This window comes from Gastrolobium bilobum, unplaced genomic scaffold, assembly GCF_033153095.1.
Source record: "Gastrolobium bilobum isolate Gb01-03AN ecotype WA unplaced genomic scaffold, APGP_CSIRO_Gbil_v1 utg14161, whole genome shotgun sequence".
Lineage (NCBI taxonomy): Eukaryota > Viridiplantae > Streptophyta > Magnoliopsida > Fabales > Fabaceae > Gastrolobium > Gastrolobium bilobum.
In genome coordinates, this window is record NW_026896507.1 from 162,137 (window position 1) to 167,842 (window position 5,706).

The 5,706-nt window shown below is 36.2% G+C and overlaps 1 pseudogene; it reads right to left on the bottom strand.

The window, feature by feature from the left end:
- Nucleotides 1-4,198: 4,198 nt before the first annotated feature.
- LOC133300122 (probable inorganic phosphate transporter 1-5) lies at nt 4,199-5,706 on the bottom strand (annotated as a pseudogene).

A 5,706-nucleotide genomic window follows, 5' to 3' on the forward strand; every position in this document is an offset into this window, starting at 1 on the left:
ACATTTCCACAATTTGCACGAGGTTGCCTTGTGTGGTGTGTTGTGATTGAGGCTTTTGAAGCAGAAAATAGCAAGTTTCAGAAGTCTACGACAGGTAAACTTATGGACCTTGGGGTCAATCCCCTTGCGTGTTTTACCATACTCCATTAGAGTAATGGTTTTAATGATATGTTGTGCATTATAATATTAGACATGGTATGATGCATTTATAGATAACAGATATAAATGTATGTTTATGAGAATTCTCTGGCCTATAGATATGTATATATGTATGCAAACATCTATTTCCCTTGGAGCACAGCCCCTCGAGGGACTCCTTCCATAGTATTTTACCCAGGAGTACAACCTTCAGTGGAACTCTGTAGGGTAAATATCGAAGAGCTATATCTGAGATATCTCTTAGAAGTAGATTGTACGTATGGACTTCCCTTGAAACACAGCCCCTTGAGGGACTCCTTGTGGAGTATTTCCTAAAAGTGCAGCCTTAAGTGGGACTCTGTAAGGAAATATCAAAAAGATACATCCCTAGTGAAATCTCTTGGAAGTTCATACTATCAGAACAGAATAGAATAAATATGACAGAATATGTATTATATGCTGTGTTATTTTATTGTTGATGCACATAAAGTAAACTATAAGGTGAAGTGATCCTCCAAAGACCCTTAGTTTACTCAATTTTTTATCTCACCCTGTGTTAGGGATATCATTTTAGGTACCAACAATGATAATGTTGGAGCATCATGTGGCAAGAAGCCTAATATAGCATGACTGTAGCATAGTTTATAATTACTGTTTGGATATATATATATATATATATATATATATATATATATATATATGTATGTAATCAAATATTATTAGAGTTTCCATGAGATGCATTTTTGGAGGAGCTTGTATGATGTTCATACACATTTGATATAGGGAAATGTATAGGGCTTATCTATGTTAAAGCTTCCATGATGTACTTGTGTAAAGAGACTATGAAAGAATGCATGAATATGAATGTTGATATATTGCTTGAGATGAAATTATGTATTCAAGAGACTATGCAATGAGTATGCTAGGTGAGTCAGAGTGTTAACGAGCTGAGTCGAGCCGAGCTTTAGTTTTAAAAGGCTATTCATGTGTTTAAATGTGTTAGTCTGGCCAAGCGTTTTACTTGTTATGAATATAATTATCGGCTTGTGGCCTGACATATTTACAAAAAAAAAGTCTGGCTTAGCCTGTTAAAAAAAATAAGATAACAAAAATTTATCTAAATAGAATATACGATCAACAACACTAATAATTCCACAAAGATTCATAAATTCAATGTATATCCAAATAGCATAATATAGAATAAAATCAATCAAAAAGTCTGTTTACCCAATAAAATGGGGTGAAATGAGTTAAGGAGATAGAAAGGGCTATTATGAGTAATATAAAATAAAAATAAAAGTTAGTATACTAGGCCAGCCTAAGAGGCTCTACGGCCGGGCTTTTGAATTGGACCTTGAGACTTTTTTATTAAACGAGCTTTTATACAAGTCCAAACCTGGTTCTAAAAACTAATTTCAGGCATGTAAGCCCAGGCCTTCACGAGCTGGGTTAAAAGCCCCTGGTTTGTTTAACACCCCTACCAGATAGGCATGAGTTATGAATGACATATAATGATTAAGTATGTAAGGTTCATAAGAATGAAATATGTAATGAGATGGTCCATTGATGGATCTTAGATTTAAAGCCTTTAGATGACTAATAATAGCATGAAATATGTACAAATGTCTATTAGGTGATGTTACGTACTTGGAGATGGGTTTGGTGCCTCATTATGCAGCAAAATAGGGCTTTTATGCTTTCTATCCACAGAGTAATCGGATATGTAATCGATTACTGCCCTGGTTTTTGACACATTGTCTTGAAAGTAATCAATTACTTTTCGGGAAATAATCGATTACTTGAGAGTACGTAACCGATTACTTCCTGTAACAGTGGAGAATCTATTACTTCTCGTGTTGTAATCGATTACTCCTACTCCATTAGGATAAAATCCACTTGTAATTAGGGGTGTCAAAACGGGTCGACACGACACGAATTCGACACGACACGAATTCGACACGACACGGATACATCAACACTAACACGACACGAATTTTTATTTGTGTCAAAATCTTCAACACTGACACGACACTAATTTTTTGCGGGTTGACACGACACGAATAACACGCAAAATAGGGGTCAAAATGGTAATTGACAAAAAAAATTAAAAAAATGGATCGATATTAAAAAAAATTAAAAAAATAATAGTAACAAATTAAAAATAAAATAATTTTAAAAAAATACGAGTCGACACGAACACGAATACATCAACACGAACACGACACTAATTTTTTGCGTGTCATTTTTCCCAACACGAACACGACACGAATTTTTTTGCAGGTCAACTCGAACACGAATTTTCGTGTCATGTCGCGGGTCAAACCGCGTGTCAAAACCTATATTGACACCCCTACTTGTAATGAGTTGTGGTACCTAATTCAATGTTAATGGACCTTAGGGAAGTTAAATAAACTTTTCCCGTGATTCGAGGTCTTAGGATGATTAACCTTGTTTATAATCTAGTGAAAGCTTATGTCAGTTAAATATGAAATGTTTAAAGGAAATGATAGTTTATAATGAGTTTGAAATCATGCTAGCTTATGGGGGCTTCATGGTTGATGATATTAAGTAAGTAGTGATGTTTTCGCATAATATACAGTTGTATGAATACATAATTAATTTATGAGTAGAAAAGAAAAGAAAAAGTTTATCCATAATTGTAATTCAATTACTTGATTGTAACTACGCTTAATATCACATGCAATGTTAACAATTTGGTTCTAGTTGGTTCTAGAATAGAGTGTTACATAACATATGTCATTGTAGGGTTACACTCAGCAACAATGGTATAGACCAAGGTTCTGTTGAGCTTCTCAGGCATTATGACTCAAAGGGAGGAGTGTATAAATGACTATGATGGCTCTACATATTTGCAGAGTAACAACTCATAAAATAAATAGAATAGATGAGGCCCCTTCAATAGAAGAAGAGGGTATTTAGAGAGAAGAATTCACTCTTAAGCGTGCGGGAGAGAATAAGGAGTGAGACCAGAACTATACCACATGTGTCAAGCCTTGTCTTTGAGACAAGGCACGTTGTGTCGATTGTTAGTGCACAATGGGAAATAGTGCAGGGATAAAGGGAATCCCCTGTGATGAGCCTTTATGGCTTATTATGGGGTGCCATCTAGAAGGTTCTAGATAGTTGGGCCTAAATGGACTGGCCAGAACAGAAGTCCCCCGGCTTGGTAGTCTACGAAGTCAGGGTGCCAAGGTGTATAAGAACTTAAGCCAATCGTGTGTAGTGTGTGGTGTTAAAAGTAAGATACAATAATGTAACCGATCAGTAATATGCCAGCCTTCATATCTGTATAAGCGTATATCACACCTGGTTTGCAACACCGAGTGCTTCATGATAGAGTCTTGTATTTTGACTTTAACTATGTTTAAATTCTTATTAGTTGGCTTAGTAAATGTTGGTCAATTTGGCAATGTGAAGAAGGTTGGCCATCTTGCTAACTTGAATGCTGGTCGGCCGGCCAATGTAATTACCGGTCAAATAATCATGCATGTCCATTTATCATTTATCCTTAAAAGATTTCGCATGTGGAGGGATGAGATAGTAATTGGAACTTCTCTCCTATATTTCCTTAGTACTTGATGGACAATTGGATGGTGAGCATATAGTTTTGTTGCTTCCAATAAGCTATTTACGACGTGACAGACCAGGGTAGCTAATGAGCGGGTGGAAATAAATCTCCTTGCAGACCGACTGCCTATTATAATAAAGTATCAACAAAGAACTTAATGTACTTACCGATAATAAACTTTTCACGAGTTCATTTTGCCGATGTTTCAATACTCTTATTTGTTTGCTTTTAAAGTAGGTGATCTAGGATCAAATTACTACTTCAGGTGTCGCTGGTAATGAATGATGTTTCATGCTATCAAACCATTTTTTGAAATTAACTGGTCAGTATTTTATTCCAACCGAGTGGGTGATCTTGGAGATGTCGTTCACTCAAATATTGCAAGCTTACGACCAGGCATACACTGGGCAGCGAGCTTCATTCTCATAGGTGATGCAAAACCACTCTGGAGGGTTTTGGCCCCTGAGGAGGTCATTTAACATCAAACTCGAAAATCCTGCTAGTAGGGACTTGTTGTTCAGCAATGTCATCACCACCTTCATTTTCATTCTCTCCACTCAACTCTTCCAATGGTTTTTCTTTGGATTTATGTGCGAGTAAAATGAAAAATATGCAAGACAATTAATCACAACAAACAAAATAAGAGTGTTCTTCATCTCAATACCAGCAGGGTAACCTGTATATATCTTTGTTGGATTCTTGTCTTGTGAAGCGTATGAAAATTCAAATGCACTCTTTTGTTTAATTTATTCTCTTAATAATGAAAAGTTTGTTACATTGATGTACAACCTAACACCTCTTTTTAAGAAAAAGCTCTTAAACCCGAGCCCCATTTGTTATGTGTTATACAAATTTGACCACAAATACCCAGAGGAGAAGACACGGCTCTCGGGTGGTTATATTGTCAGTAACCAGCTTAAATCCATGATGAGCATCAACTATCTCAACAATGGCCATTGCAACAAGCGAGAAAAATACTATTTACTAACTTCCACAAATGCATGTCTTAGCCCTGAAACAATTATATCAGTTGATGGAGCCCTAATACTCTGTATCACCATAAGCTTACAGCCATCAACATTCTTACTCTACTTTTATTGAAGGTTAGAGATTTTTCAAATATGATGCTTGCATATCTTAATACAAATAACAATGTCATAGCAAGATCCTGATTAGCAGCCACCCAAGAATGGTTAATTGCCACTGCCCTAGTTGCAGCTATAGCAATAATTGCAACATCTTTAAGAAAATCGGTCTTGGGCTTGTCTTCAATATCTTATGAGCTTCTCGTCAAAGAAACATAAGGCATCACAATTACAAGCTTATGATGTCGAGTCCTGATAGCATTTTCAAGGTGATGTATAGTATGGGCATTAACACATAAGAATTCAAATACACCAACAATTGCTCTAGCTTTCCCTACAACTGAGGATATACCATGACATGTTGACCTCAACCTTGTTGGGAAATTTTAAGCAGGCACAACAAAAATGGTTGAATTTGGACCAAAATTTGCAAAGAATAAGGTGAATGCATATATAATCAGAAGCCCAGTTGTGTGATCTTTTTGTTTCCTATGATGATATGGAATAGCAAGTGCAAACATGAAAATTGTCTTGAAGAATAAACCCAAGATTTGGATGAAGAAACGGCCAAGTGCGTCAATGAAAGCAACTGTGAACAAATAACCTTTTCTTGGTCATCTATAATTTCAACTTGTAGCACCTTTGACGTGTCTAGTACTGCTTTTTTTCCATTTTTGGCAACAAGTGTAGTGTACCTTGCTATCTCAGGTATTTGCACGTGTTAATAGTAAGTAAGAGCTGCAAGTATAGACATTGTGCCGACCAGAAGCGCTTATAGCTTCCCAGGGTTATGCAAAAATTCATGGCAATGTATTTTGGAAACCTTTCCGACCGTTTAATAATGAAAATATAGGCATCTTCAACGTGGACTAACTTTGGTCGGTAATACCCCAT